The 20,514-nt window shown below is 49.0% G+C and overlaps 1 protein-coding gene across 6 annotated transcripts in view; it reads left to right on the top strand.

The window, feature by feature from the left end:
- Positions 1–20,514, top strand: part of HIVEP3 (HIVEP zinc finger 3) — a 438,665-nt gene that overhangs the window by 274,843 nt on the left and 143,308 nt on the right. For 5 of the 6 annotated variants that reach the window (XM_033113715.1, XM_033113710.1, XM_033113709.1 and 2 more), the window contains exons 3-4: positions 2,626–2,706; positions 14,103–14,240. The gene's annotated coding sequence lies outside the window, so the exon portion shown is untranslated. The remainder of the gene's footprint in view (positions 1–2,625; positions 2,707–14,102; positions 14,241–20,514) is intronic. The other variant, XM_033113713.1, reaches the window with a different exon arrangement.

The following is a 20,514-nucleotide window of genomic DNA, read 5'->3' as shown; positions in this document are numbered from 1 at the left end:
TGGGCACCTGGTTTTTACTTGGAACAGGAATGAGACGTGACCTTAGTTCATATATTTGCCCTCCAGGCCTCCCACCCACCAGAAGCTCTCGTCGCTTTGGGCTTCAGCCCACCACCCGTAAGGGCCTTCAGACTGCTCCAGAACTGCCGTCCCAGAGGTGTCGAGGCCTTCCTTACCCCACCCACGGCTCTCCATGAAAGCACAATCACGAGGTGTATTTTCTCATTTACACAATGAACCCTTGTCTTTTCCCTTATAGTTGTGGCTTGTAAGGGACATGTCTGTGCCTGCTGTGGGCACAGAGCATCCTTCCTGTGGCTCTCACCAATGCCCTCATCCTGGCAAAAGACCAGAGGCCAGATGTTGCGTTGCGTTCTTATATACATATTGTGTTTAATCATGACAACAATTTCGTGAATTATTAAAGCTACGGTCCAATTTTACATAGGAGGAAACAGATTCAGGTGGGTTAAGTAACTTTCCCAAGTTCAGACAACTCTGAAGTGATAGACGTGGGCATGAACCTGAGAAACAAGACATGAATACAAATATTAGGGTGGTGCAAAAGTAATTGCGGATTTTGCAATTATTTTTAACGTTTTAAACCGCAGTTACTTTTGCACCAACCTAATAACTCTATTATAAGGTAGAGTTATCCTGCTAGAGGGGCAAAGACGGGCTTCTTGAGGTTCAGGAAGAGAAGGAAGCAGGGTGATGGTGGGGGTAGTGGTAGCGGTGATGGTGCTGCTGCTGATGGTAACAGTGCCGATATTTATGATGAGGGTGGTGGTAGGGGTTATGGTGGTGATAATGCTGCTGATGCTGATGGTGATGTCGATGGTAACGATGATGAACGTATGAAGACAGCAGCGGTGGTGGTCATGGTGGTGATAGTGCTGCTGCTGACGACAGTGATGACACTGATGGCAGCTGTGACGGTATTCCTGCCGGTGGTGGTGGTGGTGGTGGTGGTATCGTGGTCATGATAATGCCGGTGATGGTGATGATGACGTTGATGGTAACAAGGATGGTATTTATGATGACAACGGTGGTAATGGTTATGGTGGTGATAATGGTGATGATGGTGATGATGACATTGATGGTAATGATGGTGGTGGTGGTGGTACCATGGTCATGATAATGCCGGTGATGGTGATGATGACGTTGATGGTAGTGATGATGGTATTTATGACGATGGTGGTGGAGGTGGCCGTGGTGTTGTTAGTGTTGATGATGGCGACTGTGCTGCTGCTATTGTTGGTAGTAACAATGACATTATGATGAGGAAGGTAGAGGTAGTGATGATGATGGTGTTGGTGACGGCTGTTGCTGCCGTTGGTAGCCACAATGACAATATTCATGATGTTAACGGTGGTGGTTGTGATAATGGCAGAGATGCTGAAGAGAATGATGGTGACGATGACGATAGGCCTCTGGTGCCCATTTGTTGAGCTTTTCTACTGGCATAGAAGCTCAGGTCAGACCCTGACCTGGCATAAGGAGGCCTGGGCAAAGACAGGCTTCTTGAGGTTCAAGATGGGTGCTTTCTACTGTCTTGTTTTATCCTCTGAACTTTCCAATGTCAGGATAATCATCTGTACTTTACTCATGAGGACACTGAGCTGGAGAAAGGCAAGTGGCCTGTCACCCAAGGGCACACACCCCGTCTGAGCTGAGCTTGAGCTTAAGCATGCCTCCCTTAGAGCCACCACTCCTTCTTGTGCCAGGGTCCCTAACCTGCGGGTCACGGTGCTGGGCATCTCGGGGGGGGGGGTGCTCCGTAAATACATACTGAATGAATCCCAGGGGGTCAAAGCCTTAGGCCCAGAAGACATAAATAACATGTCTCCAATGAGTATGTGTAACCATTATTTACATATATGTGGTGGGACTGTGATTACTAAAATACAAGTTAATTGTAAAGCATTATGTTCATTGGCGATTGTATTGTTGCTTATTTTCCTAATGAAAAGATACTAAGTTACCATCAGGAGGAGATTTGAGAAATATTTCCATACAAAAAGGAGTCCTTGTGCTGAAAATGGTGGGAAGCATCCTGCACAGTGTATATACAAAACTTTGCCCAGTGTCTGGCACAGAGATCACTCAGAGGAGAGAGGAAACGCACCAGGCTGGGTGTTGGGAGCCTGTGGCATTTGTCCTGGCTCTAAAAGTGACTTTCTTCCTAGAGCTGAACTGTCACTCTCAGTGACTTTATCTCCATAAGACCTGACACTAACATCTAATAGCTTTCCCAAATGGCTATTGAAGGCTTGCATGAATGAATGGATAATGAAAGAAAGAGTGAGTGAATTATGACGAATGGTGCTCAGGGAGCATCCAGGAGTGCTTGAAAGTGAGTTTCTCATCCTGCGAGCAGAAATAGAATGGCGGGGGTTCAGGACTTTCAGCTCTGAGGGGCGTGATGAGGCAATGGCTGCATCTTGGGGGGTGGGGGGCTGACCTTGACCCTGAGATGACCGTGTTGTAGAAAAGTGGTAATGGGGCTTGGCTGTGAGCCCGTTCTCACCAAGGCTGTGGCCATCACTTTTGGATGCATTTTTCAAACTCAAGTGAAAGTTGACAGATGGTGGATAATAGTCTCGCTTTCTCTACTTCCCACAGGTCTCCCTCCAATACAGTCCTCCAAGCTCTTAGAAATCTCTGACACATCTCGACCATGAGACCACAGCTAGCTTCCGGCAGGTAAGCTCCCCCATTCTCTCCCTCACACCACAGGACATAGAGTAACGTCAGCACAGCCCAAAGGCCAGGGGGCCATGTTTGTGGCCAGTAGGCAGGTGGGGGTGACTTCGGCCTTGGGAGAAGAATGGATCCCCATACTCTACTGAGACTTCAAGAAAATCCTGCCAAATGTCCCGAGTCCTTCAGCTGGCATTTCTGCCAAAGCAGCATATGGTGATAGGCCTGCGCCCTGGGATAGAAGCCAGGGAACTGGGTCTGACCCTACTCTGCTTTTACTGCTCAGAAAAATCTCAAGCAAGTCCCTCCCTTTCTGTGTCTCTGTTTCCCTGTTTGAAAAGTGAGGGGGTGGGACTCTGTGAACTGGGCAGGCCTCAAGCCAGCTGTTCCTGCCAGGGCCACGGGGTAGGGAAGGGTTGGTGGGCACACCAGCTGTCTGCCACTTGCCTAGGACTCGTCTTCCGTTTGATTGCTCATGGAGCTCACGTCCACAGGGAGCCGGGGATGGGCTTTGTGTGTGCGCTGTGTGTGTGCACGTGTACGTTCAGGGGCCTGTCACCAGCCCCACACCTGCCCTCTCATGGCTGGGCAGCACATCACGGACACTGTAGGCTGCCAGTACCCAGTTGGGGAGGGCAAAGGCTGCTTATGTACTGACAGCTGGGCAGGCCGCCAGCAGAATGTGGGTGTGAAGATCAAACTGAGTGAGCGGCCATGCAGGGCGGGAGACCAGGTGAAACTAACCGTGAGGCCCCCGTTAACGCAGGCGTGAGTGCAGAGCCAAAGCTCGTGCGCAGGTCTCCCGGTCAGGCTGGGAGAACTGTCTAGGAGACAGGACCCGAGGGCAGGCAGAGGCCCTTTTGCTGTCTGACAGACTGGAGGCTGCCCCACCGCTGGGCCACCCCATCTTGAAGAAGGCTTAGGTGACACATGCCAGGGTTCATGGCAGCACGAAGTCAACACCCTGCTTCCAGGCCCCTGCCTGAGTCTGGCCAGGCCTGGTGGCTGCCTCAAGGTGGTTTGGGGATGGGCAGGTGAGTGTCAGCCTGTACCTGCTTCCTCAGGCAGGAGAACTGGTTGGCTCAGCTGCAAAACATACTGGGAACTTGAAGGGCTGGGGACTTGGAAGAAGCTAAAAGCTGGTGAGATGACCTGGCGGGGTCCTCTATGGCCTGGCCCGGGCCCTCACCAGCCCCATGTCCCTCACCTCCAGCTCTCCACTACACAACCCTGACCCCCAGCCCTGTGCGGGCCCCTGAATGGAGTAGCATCCCTTCTTGCTGTCGCCCATGACCCCTCCCCTGTCCTCCTATCCAAACCAGTGGGATCCTCTGCTGACCACCCAGCTGGCCTTGTTCGTGGTACCTGCCACAGAGTTCTTCCCTCTATCATCACTCACACCTCCCTGGGTTTACTCATTCGTTGCCATGTTGTCTCCCGAACACACCGAATTCCTTGGAGGCAGGGGCATTTGGCCATTTACAGAGTGAGCTGTGGGAGTACCTGGGAGTGAGATGCGAGGTAGGGAAACTGAGGTAGGACCTGGTCATCTGGACATGTTTGTTGCCTGCTGTGCTCTATCCTCTGTGCTGGGCACTGAAGCAGAGACGAATGAAGTATGTCATTGCCCTCAAGAAGCTTCCCATTCAGTGAAGGAGATGACATGCAAATAGGCCACAGTGCAGGAAACATGGGAAGGCAGGAGAGCTCTATTCTGTTTGGGTTTGGTTGTGGTGGTGGTTCAGGGAAGACCATTTTAAGATGATACTTAAACTGGGCTTTGAAGGATGAGTAGAAGTTTGCCAGGTTAAAAAAAAAAAGGGAGAAAGTCATTCTAGGATGAGAAGAAAGCAGGTGCAAAAGTGGAGTGGCTGGGACATAGGCACAGAGGAGTGTGCGGAAGTGAGGCTGGGAGAAGTGGGCAGGCCTTTGACTATCACGCGAAGGAGCTCAGATTGGGCTCTATAGGCTCAAGGGAGGGAGGTAGTCAGCTCTGTGGTACCCGGGGTAGAGGCCGAGAGCTAAGAAGAGGTGCTGCTCACGTTAGAAGCTACTAAACCAGGATATCTGGAGGTCCAGGGCAGGACGCCCCTTGCTGGGGTGTCTGTGGCCCAGAGTCTCCGGACGCAGAGAATCACAGGCTCGGGAGTCCTGTCCTGTGCTGTGGCCCCTTCGGTAGGGGCCTGCTCGGCTTGCCATCAGAGCCCCTCTGCCCACCTCACCCAGCTCTCCTCCACGTCCATGAAGGACCACACGCTGTCGCCCCCAGGGCAGCAACCTTTCAGGATTCTAGTCTGTTATTAGGCGTTCTTCTCTCTCCTGGATAATAACAAGGTGCCTCCTGCCCTGGGTTTTTTCTGTGTGGTGGGTAATACTTCCCAATTTTATAGTTTTACAGTCTCTCCTCTTGGCAGAGCTCAAAATACTTTCACATCTGTCATCCCGGTAGGAAGAGTAGGTTCTGAGGCCCAAGAGAGCTGGACTCCAGTGCTTCCCTGTCACCCCTTGGGGACCAGTGTAACTGGTCTGAGCCTCCGGGTCTTCACCTCTAAACTACCTACTTCTTCAGGTGGTTCCAGAATCAAATGCCAGAGCTCATGTGAAAAGCCGGCTCTGTGCCCGTCGTGCGGTCAGCACTTACATTCCATGCTCCTCCATCGACTCCCATCCCTGTGATGGAGCAGGTGGCTAGCGAGGGCAGTGGTGGCCGAGAAAGGCCTGTGAGTGTTTGGGTTCAAAAGGTGGCATGAATAGTTGGCACGTGTGCCTTAGCAGGAAGGCAGCCCTGTTGACTTTCCTTTAAAAAGTTCCTTCAGCAGAACTTTCTTGAAACCCCTCTGTTCCAGGCACTAGTGTACACTGGGGGCCCAGATAAGAATAAGATGGTCCCTTCTAGAGAAGGGACATGTAAACAAATAAATAGCCCTGTACTGTGAGAAAGTGTAGCAGCAGAAGCACATACAAGACACAAGAGAAGCAGAGAAGAGAGGGAGCCATAAATTCTGTAGGGGACTGTAATACAAAAGAGTGTTGTGGGGAGGGGCTGTGAGCTGGCACTGGAGAGGTCTATGGGGTTTTGTCCGACCAGGAGGACTGCAGGGAGGGAGTGTGGGTATCCTAGGCAGAGGGGCTAACACGTGCAGAGGCGTGGGCATGGGAAACATCCCGGTGTGGCGGGGCATCGGTGTTGGTGTTTATAACGGCCTGCTGGGCAGAGCTCCCCATCGCAGAGAAGTAGTCAAGGGAGCCTAGGACCCAGCCCCCTTGCCAGCTTGGGGCAGGCTTCAAAGGAACATCAGCGAGCTCTGTGATAAGGCCAGATGTGCAACCTCTAGCGCCCAGGCAGTGAGGAGCTTCGAAGGCTTTCCATGGTTGGAATTGAGGGCATGGGTTACCTGCAAACTCTGAATTCATCCTGGTGACATCATAGCTGCGTTTGTGCTGGGGCGGGGATAGAGATGACTAAAACTTGGTCCCTGCCTCAAGTATACAGAGGGAGGTGGATGGCCCCTTACATGCCCAGACTGTATAACTATTGATTCTCTAATGGGAGGGGCATTCAAAGTGCTACAGAACCATAAAGGAGGGGGCAGCCAGAGGTTAGGAGCGGGGGTATCATGAGGAGGGAATCTCAGCCACACGGTAATAATAAGGATTATAGTAAGTCATGGTTATCAAGGACTTATACGTGCCAGGCGTTGTTCTAAGAGCTTTATATGCATTTTCACTCCACCTGCACAACAACTCTGTGAAGCAGGTGCTATTATCATCCTCTTTTAAAGATGAGGAGCACTGATGCACAGAGAGGCTGAGTAGTTGTCCTGAGCACACACAGCTTAGCCAGGTTGAACCCAGGCAATCTGGACTCAGAGTCCACATTTGAGTGACCCATGTAGCCTAAGTACTAAGCCCTTTCTAAGAACTAGAGGCACTGACAGAATTGGCACTAGGTCAGTCTTGCTCTAGCACATAGTAGGCACTCAATAAAAATGTGGTCACTAACAAGAATGCATGGATGAATTGGGCCTTGAAAGAGTTGGGGCGGAACATGGGGGTAGGGACAGGTACTGCAGACAAAGGTTGCAGCTGCAGCACAGGACTCAGGTCTGAGCACCTGGGGTGGCCTTGAGGCACTGCAGGTCTGGGGCATTGGAAGGCTGGAGGGGACCAGATAAGCGAGACTTTGAATGGCAGCCTCTCTGGCCAACCCTCCTTATCCTGAAGACTGGCACCTGCCTGCCTTCCCTAGCATGCCTTTCCCACCTGCCCTGTCCCACATCGGGAAAAGGAAGGTGCTGTGCCCTTTTTGTCCCCATATCACTATTTGTCACCCTCAGAGGCTCCCGGGGGGCTGATCTGACAGCAAGCCCACAAGCCCTCCAGAGACAGGGAAGGCATGCACTACCCACAAGGGGCTCGGGAAAGACGATTCAAAACTTGCTTGTGAGGAATGACTTTCTGAATGTTCGAGACTTCAGGGAGCAGGTGTTTTTCAAAGACACTTCCTTTCTTCATGCTCAGTGGGCTAGGGATGGAAAACTTCATGCTCAGTGGGCTAGGTTGGGAGTTAGCTCTGTGGCTTCCTAGCGGGGTGCCCTTGGGTGAATCACTTCATTTCTCGGTACCTCAGTTTCCATCTCCATAAAGTGGGAATACAAACCACTACAGAATTACAGCGGCTAAGATTTGGGGAAGCTCCAGTATAGGACTAGGCTCAGTGAAAAGTTGTTTCTCAGCTTCCTGCTTTGCTTCTGGGGCCTCAGTTTTCTCCACAAAATGAAGAGCTGGAGAATGTTGATCTTTAATGCCAGCCAGTCTCGACACTAGGATTCAAAGCTGCCAACACCAGTGGACTAGATATATAAATTATTTACATACACGTTTATACCATGTGCCTGTGAGCATTTACAATTTAATCATTTTTATACATTTAAAATGTACATTAAATTATATTCAATAGAAACATGCAATTGACAGCATCTTTTATTGTGTTTCCTTCTGATTACAAAAGTAATACATATTTATTGAGAAAATCTTGGAAAGTACAGGAAAAGAAAACAATTCACCCACAATTCCACATTTGAGACTGAGATCGCCTCTTAGATATTCAGTGAAATTCTCTCCCACCTTTTTTTCTATGCACATACACAGATTTTTGAAAAACTATAGCTGGGATTCTACTCTGCCTTCTATTTTTTAACTCAAGTTGAGCTGTTGAACCAGGTCTCTGGGCAGGGCCGTCGTCCCTGAGCCGAGAGGATCAGGAGGCAGCTGCTGCCACAGCTGTTCTGTACCCACCCCCACCCCCCGACTCCCGCCCGCCTGGACGGCTGGCTGGAGGCATCTGACCTTCGGATGTTCCGTGTCTCTGGCGGGTGCACATTTTACACTAATTTTAGTTTAGCCGCTCAGGCCTGCTGGCCTTGGGGCCCGCATATAATGGACGCCTTATGTAGACAGCTGCCAAAGGTGCAGGAAGAAGCGTCCCACCTTAAAATGTTCCTCGTCGCCGGCCAGTCCTCTGCTCTCGGAGAACAAGCCGGCTCCCTGTTCCTTCTCCCACCAGGAAGGGGCCGTTGTTGATGTTCATGCCCAGCAGCCTGGACGTGGCGGGCAGGTGGCCCACCAAACACATGGGCAATTGCTTCTCCGGACGGGGCCATGTTTTTACAGGACAGGCTTTGATTTGAGCTGGAACAGCTGAGAGAGACTTCCCGAGAAATTGCTGGGTGGTACGTTTACAGCAGGGCAGCTAGGTGTCTGAAATATCCCCAGCTGTGTACATGGAGCCTCACCTTAACATTTTACCTTTGTCCAGTGTGTACAGTTTCCTCTGACATGCCTTTGTGTCCTAATGACATCCCTGTGTATTGGGTGACAGTATTCCCATCTTACAGGCAAGGGAACTGAGGTTGAGATGGGGAAGCCATTTGCTAACGTCGCCCAGCAAGTCAGTGGCAGGGTCTTGAACGTGAACATGGGTCTCTCTCACTCCAAGACAAGGGCTCTTTCTATTCATCAGCACCATATAGGTAAGCAGGTCAGCCAGGTTCATAGCCATCTGTTCTGTGTTTCCTTATGTTTGGTATTGTTTAAACAAAATGGAGACACTTTCATTTTCACTTTAAAAATCATACCTATTTATTGAAAATAAATACACCTAGTCAGTCTGTTTCTAAAGTACAAATCTGTTGATGGGAGACTCTTGCTTCAAATGCAAGAAGTCTCTCTTTGCCCACAGGATGAAGCCCCCAGGCCTTAGCCTGACATCCAACTTCCACAGCTTGCCACCTGCTGGATCACACCACCACCACCTGCCCCAGTCTAGGCTTCCCCAGCCCTTCGGGAGGGTCGACAGTTTTTCCTTAAGATCTGCTTCTTGACCAGAACGGAGCTCCACAAGGCAGGAGACGCGTAGGCTGCTCATCTCCAGGTCCCTGGGGACTGCGCTGGGCCAGACACAGTATCAAGACTAATAAATGTACTGGCGCCCAACCTACGGCTCTTCATAAGAACCTGGAGCATTAATCCAGGCTTAGAAATAAGCCCAGGCCTACCCAGCAGCTGCCAGCCCACTAAGGAAGTGGCTTCTTGACTGGAGTGTCAGGAGGGGCCTGCAAGGCCAGGTCAAGAAACACTGACCCTGGACAGGCTGGGAGGAGGAAAACGGAAGAGCGTCCCCAGATGTGTGCTGGAGACCAACCCTCTCCCCACATGTCACATCTTCCACGTCTCCCATCCCTCCCCTCCCCAGTCCCATGGTGACAATACGGCCTGTGTAACACGTCCCCAGCCCGGACAGTGGCTCTTTGACCCAAGTCCAGTGTTCTTCTGGAACAAACTATAGGCATCACATGCTGCTCTGGGGGAAGAAAAGTTCTCTAGGGACCATTGGGGCTTAGTGACGGCGGGACCCGGTCTCTCCAATTCTGTACAGGACTCCTCTCTGAGCCACGGCCTCTCAGCCTCCCAGACTCTGGTGTTCTGAACATCATTATGGGAGAGGCAAGGCCTTTCAAGTCCCACAGCCTCAGCTCCCCCCAGTCCTGCTACTTACTAGCTAGGGGCTCATCTCTCCGAGCCTGTTTCCTCATCTGCAAAAGGGGTCTAGTAACACCAACCGTTCAGCATTGTTGCATCTTAAGAGAAAGGGCTTTTCAAAACGTCTAGCAGACACACCATGACCAGCAGGTACGCAGTGAGTGCCTGCGTTTCTTCTTCTGGAGGGCTCACAAAGCCTCGAGAGCCTCCCTGAGAAGTGCCCAGACGGCTCAGTGAGGGTGGCGGTCTCCAGGGGGAGGTGCAGAGGCACACTGCATATGGCACACTAGTCTAGCCATGAGCACGTCTCTGATTCTGGCGTGTGTTGGAGGTTTAGCCAAGGACCTAGAGGAGGAGGAATAAAACTCCTCTTGTTTTCTACTGAAAACCCGTGGAAAAGTAAATTTTTATATAGAGTCGTTTCACTTCACTTTCAGCTTTCTAAGAAAAAAAAATCTTTCATTCATTTGTTCATTCATTTATTCATTCATCCTACAGATATCTCCATGGCCTCGACCACCTACCAGATGTGGCACAAACAGGCCATGCAGGGATCTTGCCTTCAAAGAGCCCATCATCTAACCAATAATTGTAATTCAGGGTTAAAAAGTAAGAAGCGACATAAGGGGAAAGGCATGGAGTTGGGGGAGAGAGTTGTCGTTTCCTGCAGGGTAGGTTGGAAAAGGTTCCACAAAGAAGGTAGCACCAAAATAAGCCAGTTAGAAAGCATAGAAGGAAAAGACCCTCCTCTCAAAAGAAATAAAAGCATAAAATATCCAAGAATAAACTTACGAGATATTGTGCAGTAGTCTAGAAATTAAATGAAATCCCAAATAAAACCCCCACAAAATTTTTTCATAAAATGACTATAAAGTACATCTGGAAGAATAAGCATGAGTGAATAGCGTAGAAAAATGCAGTGTTGGTAAAGGCCTGTGGCTCAAAGGACCGGAGCAGAGTGCCCGGAAGTAGAGGTAAGTGAGTGTGAGAATTAGAGACGAAAAGGCAGGTGATGTTATGAAGACAGCCAACTAGCTATTTGTAGAAGAAGAAAAAAAGAAAAAGAAAGAAAACTGGATCCATACCGCAGTCCTTGCAGTGAAATAAATTCCTAGGTAATGATAAAGCATGAAACTGTAAAGGTACTAGAAGAAAAACAGTGAGGGAATATTTATATCAAATTGGGTTGGAGAATGCCTCCTTAAGTATAAAACCAAATCCAGAAATCATGGAAGAAAATTTAAAAGCCCATGGGCAAAAAACACAATAATTAAGGCTAAAGGATGATACACTAAGAAAAGTATTTCAACATATGTATGATGGGTAAAGGGTTAATATCACTAACAAAAATAGCTCATAAATGAACTAAAGAAATCACCAGTAGAAAAATGGTCAGAGGATGTGAACAAACAATTTGCAAAAGACGAAATACAGGGCATAGTAAGCATATGAATAGGGTAGTCACCAGTAGTCAAAGGATGCATGTTAAAGCATCAAGATGCACTTTGGGGGCCAATTTCAAAGAATGAGAATACTTGGGACAAGGGACACTGGAGCACTGTTAGTGGGTTGTGATTTGATACACATGTTCTGGAGGGGAGATTTAACAATATGCACCAACATTTTTAAATATGCATACTCTTAACTCAGCAGTCTACCTCTAAACAGGTACTCTAAGGGAATAATCAAAAGTGCCAGAATTATATGTGTAAGAAGGCAACTGAGCTCACTGGTTATGAGTGACGTATCAGAGGTCAAAGGCTTGTTTTTAAGCTGTGTGACCCTGGAAAATTTACTTAACATCTCTAAGCATCAGAGTCCTCATCTGTAAAATGGGCATAATAACATCAACTTCATAGGCTTGTGAGATTAAATGAGAAAATATTTATAAAACTCAGAGCAAAGGGCTGGTCCCACAGTAAGTACTGAATAAATATTAGCTATTTGATTATTACCAATAAGGATGTTCATTATAGTATTGTTTATAATAGCAAATAATAGGAAACAATCAAATCGTCCATCAGTAGGGAACTACTGGTTAATGATGGAAGAAATGGTCACAGAGATACAGTCACCTGGAGACCTGTATTTATGGGCATGGAAAGATGCCTTTGACGTATTGTGTAATTTTTTTAAAGGCGTCAGAAAAGTGTGGAAGGTGTCTTCCAATTGTATAAAAGTATACAGCTCTGTATCTAGAAAAGTATAGTTGGTTCTTGTTATTCACTGTAGTTATGCTCTATAAAATCCCACAGACACTGGATCAGGGAACACTGAACCATCGCTCCTACAGGGAAACACAGCATTAGGTTCCTCCCAGTCTCTGGGCACAACATTCTTGTCAACCAATTAGTACGTAACCGTGTTTCACATGTGTTTCTCTCAAAAATAACTTATTTCACATGTAGTGTTGTTGATTCATTAACGTGGAATTCATGACCAACAACAACTCTGTAACTCATGCCTGAAGGTAGCTTATCGCACACACAAATTTGTCTGTAAGGCACATCCCAGTGAAATCACCAACAAAAAGCACAAAAAATGCAAAGATGTGGCACTAACTGGACTACGAAAAGGACCCTTGTTTCCATAAGACGGCTGAAGCAAGAAGGCAGCAGCCACTTGTTTGACCTCAGCTGGGAAGATACCCATTGGGCCGCTCAAATTTTTCAGGCCGCTCTGCTCATGTCTGCAAATGAGCACAGAAGCACCATGAGCATTGATTTGGGGCTTACAAATAAATTTTCGCGAGTGGGTGAGTTTGCAAATACAGAATCCGTGAATAATGAGAACTGACTGTATGTGAAAAGATGGTCGCGTTAGTGAGGGTGATCTGAGGGTCAGCATTTAAGGTGATTCTCCCCCTGTTCCTTGTACTCATCATGCCTTAGCTTTGTAGAGTAGACACATATGAGTAGAATCAGTCAAAGCCATAAAGCTCTTTTTGTTTTGGAAAGAAAAACTTGTCTCCAAGGGCATTCCGTTGTCAAGATAAAGCCAGACTCATAATAATAAAAAAACCAAAAACCCCAGCTAATACTTTATTGTCTATTATGTGCCACACCGACTTCTAAGCCCTTTGTATATATTAATTCATGTACTTCTCACCAAAAGAGACAAATGCTATGAATGTCCTCATTACAGCTGAGAAAACTGAGGCAGAGAGAGGTCAGAAACTTTGCCCAAGTTCACAGCTAGTAAGAGGCAGAGGCTGGATTTGAACCCAGGCCATCTGGCTCCAGAATCCATGTTTTCAACCAAAATTCTGTGCGTGTCTGCTCAGTGCCTAGTCTGGCACTGGGTTGCAGAGATGCCCAGGAGAACCTGACGAGACCCTTGCCCAAGGTACTTCCATCTAGATGGGGGACAGGGCTGGGGTGCAATAGGCCTTGTGGGCTCATGGAAGGGGAGTCCTTCCCAGCCCAGCCTGAGGACTCAGAGAAGGTGGAAATAGCCTGGCACACCAGGCCCCCACAGTCTGGCTGCCCCTCCGTTCTCACCTTCTCACAGGCACAGCCTCCCTCCCACCAGGGCATGCACCCCCCTCTCCTTGAGTCTGCCATGCTTCCTCAGGCTTACTTGCCTTCTGCTCATTGCCCAAGGCTTGGCTAAAAAGTCATCTTCTTTCTCAAGCCATCAGGAAGAGAAGCAAGGTCTCCTGCTCTGAATGCCCTCACTATTTTTTGAACCATATGTCTATTATCTCTACCCACCTATCCATCTACCCTCTGTAATGAACTTGTCTCAAAAACCTTTGACTCCCCAGCACCCAACACATTCCTCGCACATTTTATCTATCAGTAGAAGTGTGTTGGATGAATAAATGAAAAAAAACAATAGAAATACCTAAGATTCTGAGCCCTACCAAAGACCTAGGCCAATTGAATTGTAGCATGGCTGTTGTTGAAGGCTGCCAGGGCTCTGGAGGACTCTGGAGGGCTGAGCTGTCTGGCCAGGGGCCTCTGTGACCACAGGATCAGGAGGGAGAGCTGACAAGGCTGCAAGACCAACATTAACTGGGTGTTGTTTCTGTGGCTTCTGAAAACCTCCACCCCAGTGGGAAAGGCTAAGAAAGGTCCCATTCAGCTTCTCTTGGCATTTCCAAGGGAAAGGATGGGGTTTGGATTGGCGGGGCCAGGGATATCTCTTCTAAAATAGCTTCATGCATATTCAACTCCTCCCTGAAATAGTCAGGTGGCTATTTTAAGCAGCTTCTACTCAGATGCCCACACATAATGGTATCTACCTTGAGTGTGTAAACCAGCAAGAAGCGAAGACAAGGGGACGGGAGGACAATGTTAAGAAGCTTTTGATGAATTCCTCCTCCTCCTCCACTCCTTGCTGTGCTTTCTTCTCAGGGACTCTCTTGAATGACATTGAAAGTCCTGGTTACCATGACAACTCACTGGAGGAGTTTTCCCATCTAGTGACCTCACCCACCTGGATCTCAGAAAGCACAACTACGCCAGGGCGGCCAGAACTGGAGGCACAATAACGTAAGTCCGTAACATAAGTCCACTGGTTTATTTCTGAGAGCTGTTCAGTGCCCGTTTCCTCATGGTTTACACACAGTTCTAACAGGTGCCCATCAGAGTAGAAGTGCAGGCTGTGGAAGGGCGGGGAGAGGTGCGGCCCTGACAGCCAGGGGGGCTGACGTTACAGCAGACCATCCAGCTGTAAGAGTCAAGACAACTTACATAGGAAACATGAAGAAGTAAGTACTGAAACCTCCGTATGTAGCTACCCTGCGCTCTGTGCTGGGGAAATAAATAAGACACAGGTCAGGGAACGAACACGTAAACAAACAATCGCAAGTGTATTTATCTAAGCTCTAACTTTGTTCCCTCGAAAAAGATTCAAGCAAGAAATTGGAAATACAATGTAAGACGTGCTGAAGTTGGGAAGACAATGTAGTAAGTGCCACTGCTGAGGGGAGGATGCAGGATTCCCAAGGGAAGGAACCAGGTCTGTCTGAGGAGGTTGGAAAGGTGAGGCTTGGGCAGAGAGGAGTTTCCTTGTCAGGCAAGCAGGTGGTGACCTCTGTTCCAGGTGGCACGCACAGCACATGGAAAGGAGCAGAGGCAGGAAATAGCAGATCTGTGTGGGGAACTCCCAGTCACGGTGGCTGGAACATGGTACCAAGGAGGTAGAATGCTGCGAAGAGAGGCTGGAGAGGCCACACAGCCACTGCTCTGGGTCCTTGGAGGCTCTGCTCCAAGAAGTGTTCTCCAGACCATTGCACATTTGGGCCGAGATCCTTACCCACTCCAGTCTGTCTGAAGGTCTCTCTGTGTCATAACATAGAACAGTGATTGGACGAAAACGAGATTAGGCTAAAAGCTTCAGTGAGAGGCGTGACTAGAAGAATGAGTGAAAAGTTCGTTCCAGCTTCTTAGGAGATGTGTCAGAAAAATCAAATGAACAGAGGCTAGGAGCCTGGATCCCAGCAGGAGAGCTGTGATGGGGTGGGGGGCGGGGAGACTGACACAGGAGCTCTGCCACTTAGTGGCTCAGCTGTATCTCAAGAAGAGATTGTTTACTTTTGTTTGTCTGAATTTATATTCACACGGTTGCCCTGTAGCCACCAAACAAAAGTTCTGTTTTGTCTTGTGCGAAGCACCCTAAGAAAGGCAGGGAAGTGCGTGATACCTTTTAGAAAGATGGTCACTCACAGGGGTTGGACGAGAGCAATAGATGAAGCTTCAGGAGATGAGCTCCAGCTCTCTGCAGGACACCGGTCACACACGGCCTGACCACACGTTCCTTCTCATCAACTTCTTTAAAGGCTTCAGAACCATCAGCAAGAATCCTGGTGCCCAGAGGTGGCTGCATCTATGTGTCCTGTTCTTCCCCTGTTGTTCTTCCATCTGCATGCAGCTTCTTCAGTCTTGGTTCATTTCTTCATCCATTCATTCAGTTGGAGCTACAGGTTGGAAAATCATTGGCATATATAATGGTTTCTTCGCTGAATTTTCAGGGATCTATGAAACCCCTGAAATTACAACAGAATGAATGCATATCCTATGTTCATTTTTTGAAGAGATAGCACATAGCTTTCAGAAGATTCTCAAAGAGGCAGGTGACACCCCCTCCACAAAAAGGTTAGAAAGCACTGATAGAGATGGGAATTGTTTTATTTTAAAACAGATGATTTCACTTTGTGTTAGACAAGCAGGGTGAGGGAATGCTGAATGAAATTCTCCGTTCTACACAGAGCTATCCCAGATGACGAAGTGGCACCAGGGATCGCTAGTGTCCCCGCACCCCTATGCACAGAGTGTGTGCATGACTGCCGCTGAGCCAGACCCAGAGGCTGGCTGTCCAAGCATTCAGGAAGACAAGGTCCCCACCCTAAGATTCCTCTCTGTTTCTCTCTCTTCCCAAAGACAGTCTCTCTGCAGTGCGCCTTTGCAGCCTGCGCTTGGCAGAAAGTGAGGAGACCCTCCTGGTTTGGATAGATGTAGAAAGCTGGAAGAAATCTGAGAAAGGAGAAAGCATGTGAGCTGGAGTTGCAGAGGTCTGGGCAGTGGCGAGGCTTTGAAGTTTATTGATCAGTTATAAAAGTCAGGTTGTGTCAACCCTTGTCTGGAAAGCCTCCAGTGGCTTCCTGTCCCTGAGTAAAAAAACCAGAGGCCTTATAAATGTTGTCACAGCCCCAGTGATGTGGCCACCAATGACTTCTCACACCTTCATGCAGTTCCTCAAACTCTGGCCTCAGGGCCTTTACACTTGCTGTTTCTTCTGCTGGGGAAAAAATGCACACATGGTTCACTCCCTCACTTTCTTCAGGTCTTTAATTAAATGTCTCCATCTCAGTGGAGCCTTCTCTGGCTCCCATTTAAAATGGCAAAACATTTTATTGCTACCACCCCATTCTGTGCTTTGCTCTCTTGGTAGCACTCACCACCATATAACATGCTGTTGTCTATATATTATTCCCAGTGCCTGGAGCAGTGCCTGGCCCATAGCAGATGCTAAATTAATGTTTGTGGAATGAATGAATCAACTGTTACTGTGCTCTGAGCTAGTTGATTTAACGTACTATGATCTCATACTGATCCTGTAGTAACTCTGTAGGGCAGATTATATTCTCCCTTTTCACAGACGAGAACCAGAGACTCATAGCAGCTGGAACCACTTCCTGGGTTCTGGGTGCTCAGAAACTCCGTGCTTTCTGTTTGTTCCCCACTCCCACTCCTGGAAGGCTTTGATACTGCCTTTCCCAGGGCTCCTTGAGCCAGATGAGAGGCTGGGTTTGTACATAGATTCAGTCAGTAGTTACAAGTCCACAGGTAACTCCCACAATCCAGCTGCAGCCAGGTCACACAATGCCGGCTATATCCTAGAAGGAATCAGTCACACACACTCATCAGAAGCCGAGTAAAGGAACAAGGAAGTTAACTTTTTAGGGCTTTTGATGCATTCCTACTCCTCATTGCTACCCCGTATTGTATCTCGAACATCAGCTCACTTTCCTGGAAGAGATGATTATGCAAACAGGGAATTTGCTCTTTGACAATATAGCCCAGAAACCCCAGATAAGCCCAGAATGCACCAAGATAGCCATGACTTGAGGCAACGTCCATGTCCATGAGACAGTTGGTTTGCTGGGAGTAGAATCCATTGGTGCCCAGTTCCTTCACTGTTAACACACAGTTCCAGCACATGCCCAGCCTGAGGGATTGTGGGGATGGGAGGATGAGGAGACAGGACACATGCAGAGAGAACCATCTCACAAACCCCTCACCATGCCCTGTGCTGGTTATTAAGAATTACAGAGAATATGAATATGAACGTAGAAGGTGCCTTTAGGAAACTTACAATCCAGCAAGAGAAACAGATGGAAAACAATTAAGTTCAAGTGTATTTTTTTTTTTAATTCAAACCTTCACCTCGTTCCAACCAGGATTCAAGTTAGAGATAGGAAATATGATATAGTCACTTGCTGCAGCTGCGGTGAGGAAGCAGGCCCACAAAGAAGGGAATGGTCTCTTCTTCCTGGGGAGGCAGGGGGTCTCAGAGGTGGTGCTGCTAGACCTGGGCATGGGGCAAGCAACCTGGCCCATTTGGGGACCCAGCAGGAAACCCATGTGTCTGAAGTGTGGGGTTCATGACCATCCATCCAAGGTGTATGCTGTGAGCTGGTCCTGCCCTTCGAGAAACTTCTAGTCCAGTAAAGCAAAAACTTGTGTGTGTCCACAACCCCTCCTTCCTCCCTCCCGAAGCCTGTTCTCAGCTTTTGGAAAGCCCCGGGCAAAAGGGGCCCATGGCATTTCCTGTGGCAGCTGAGGCAGATGCTCCTGCAGGCTTGGTCCTCCTGGACCCTGAACCACAGGCTGCACTGAGCAGAGTCCCCATAGCAGTTCTGGTCACAGGGTAACACCTGTCATTCAGACAGTACAGTACAGCTGCAGAGCTCCATCGCACCCGTCATCTCATTTGTTCCTCTGTGAAGAAGGCTGGGGAGGCCCATTTTCCAGTTCGTGGATGGGATCACAGAGTCTCAGAGACCCCAAGTCTCAGGGCGAAGGTGGGAATCCAGGGGGAGGGAACAGAGGCCCTGCCACACAAGCATGCAGCTGGTAGTGCAAACACTAGCACAGGATCACCTAACAGCAAAAGAGGGTGCTGTGACTGGTGAGAAAACACTCAGGTTCTGGAATCGGCTTGAACCAGGTTCAAATCCTGCCTCCATAAGCCATGAGCTGCCCTCACCTTTCTGTGTGCCCTCCCTCACCTGTGTGTCCTTGCTCCCTTCGGGTATCTCACCAGTTAAATGAGAATAATCCCATCGACTCTGCAGGCTTGTTGTGAGCATTAAATGAGAGGATGCATACACATCCACCCAGGAAAGTAAGCAATGACAAGAGCCATTGTGCATAGCTCGGTTTGTGGCTGACTTTACATGTATTATCTCATCTAATCCTCCAAGTAGCCTAGAAAGTAGATACTATCACCTCGTTTTACAGATTTACAAAGAAACCGAGTTAATCAAAGCACCCAGAGCCAGCAGATGATGAAAACTGAACACTGGCTGCAGAGGCCCAGTTACTAAGCATGAGGTTATAATACTGCCTCGTCTCATTTCACTTACGAACCTTTGGCCCACACAGGCTCAGCCACTCGCCAAGTCTATGGAGGTGACCCCCTGACCCAGCAGGAGGGAAGCACCATGGGACTCTGCAGCAGGGTGTCCCAGGAGACCCCAGAGAAGCCGAGTGAGCTTGACCCTGGAGGAAACGGCCAGCAGCTGTGGCCTTGGGAAGGAAGGGCTGCAAGGTCACGGCACCAGGCAGAGCCACATGACCAAGGTGGTTGGTGGCTTTGGACTAACAAAGTGGTGACCTGGAATCCAGCGGGCTGGGCTTCCCTTTCCCACTTCCTTCCTGTGCCGACTGTCTCGCTGAGTCACCTCCAGGAAGTCGCGGTGGTGAGGTGGCGAGTGAGGAGCCCTGGGTCCTCCCTTGGCCTTGCCGTTGCCTCACTGTGTGACCCTCAGTCAACCATTTCCCCTTGCCAGGACTCAGTTACACCCTCTGTCACACCAGAGGCCTGACTAGATCTCCCAAGTTAGGGAAAGGGCTTCTTCAGAGGACCAGTGCCTCCTGGAAGAGAGGTTAGAACAAAGGGCCACTCAGCTGGTAACCAGCTAGGAATTTAACGGCCACTGGGATCCATAGAAATATACAACTTGCTGGGTTCTTTCACGGGCCCTGAGAGTCACCATCAGGTGGTGAGACCAGGAGGGCAGTAGAGGGCAGACCCTCCAAATGCTGAAATGGAGATGGTCTCAAGGGGCACCTGCCACAAGGTCCTAAGCCTCTTCTAATTTAGTTCCATCCGCTGCCAGCCCCCTGTGGTTTGTGTTTCTGCATTTCTACTAAGTCCTGGCCCCTGACGAGGGTCTGAGTGGATGTCCAGGATTCTCAGTGCAGGTGCCATCTATGGGGAAACGCACAGCCAAGGCGAGCCTCCTCTCACCTCCCAGCAATGTCCGCTGTGAACCCTGGGCCGTGCAATAACCCTTTCATTCACTCAGACCCAAAAGAAGCGGCTTTGACTATACGGAGTTCCAACCTTGCTTATGAGACTTACCCTAAGGACACCACATTCTGAAGTCCGTGTGAGCTCATTTCCGCAAGTGTCAAGTCTTAGTGTGTCACAGCTCCAGCTCTGAGATGCAAGGACATCCGTGGCTAGGATGAAGTCCTGTAAGTTAAGAAGAGTTTGTTCCAGGACCTGGGGGATGAGAGAGTGGAGTGATAATCTATCTGTGCTTCCTACCACTCTGGAGATGTTGGGAACACAAAGGAATGGCAATTGGAGGGCATCTAGGCCCCAAGCATAAGGTTCTTTACCTACAAGCTGGAGCCCAGTTGGACTAGTGTGGCTTTCAAGTCTCTCCTGACGTGGCCTTGCCCCCTGCGCCAACCTCAAAGTACGGGTTCCCCTGTACTTAGGGTTTCAGCCTCACCACTTGGCTTGTGCAGTTCCCCATCTGGCTGTATCACTTCATGTTTCTGTGTCTTTGCGCATGTCCCTTTAACTGGGCTATCACTTCCTCTCCTCACCCATCTCCAACTTAGTCTTCCTCCTAAAGTCTCATTCAAGACCCGGTTTGGATGTCACGCCTTCCAAGAAGTCTCCCCTGACCTTTCCTTTCTCCCTGGGTGGCACCTCTGGAAACATTTTTGTTATTTCCTTTTCACTCCACTTTATGGCTCTTTGGGTCCATGTCTGCAGTGTCTTAAGGACCAGGACTGTGTCTTT

The sequence above is a fragment of the Rhinolophus ferrumequinum genome, chromosome 9 (genome assembly GCF_004115265.2).
Source record: "Rhinolophus ferrumequinum isolate MPI-CBG mRhiFer1 chromosome 9, mRhiFer1_v1.p, whole genome shotgun sequence".
NCBI lineage: Eukaryota > Metazoa > Chordata > Mammalia > Chiroptera > Rhinolophidae > Rhinolophus > Rhinolophus ferrumequinum.
The sequence above is the reverse complement of the archived record's forward strand: the minus strand, read 5'-3'. Positions and strand labels throughout refer to the sequence as shown.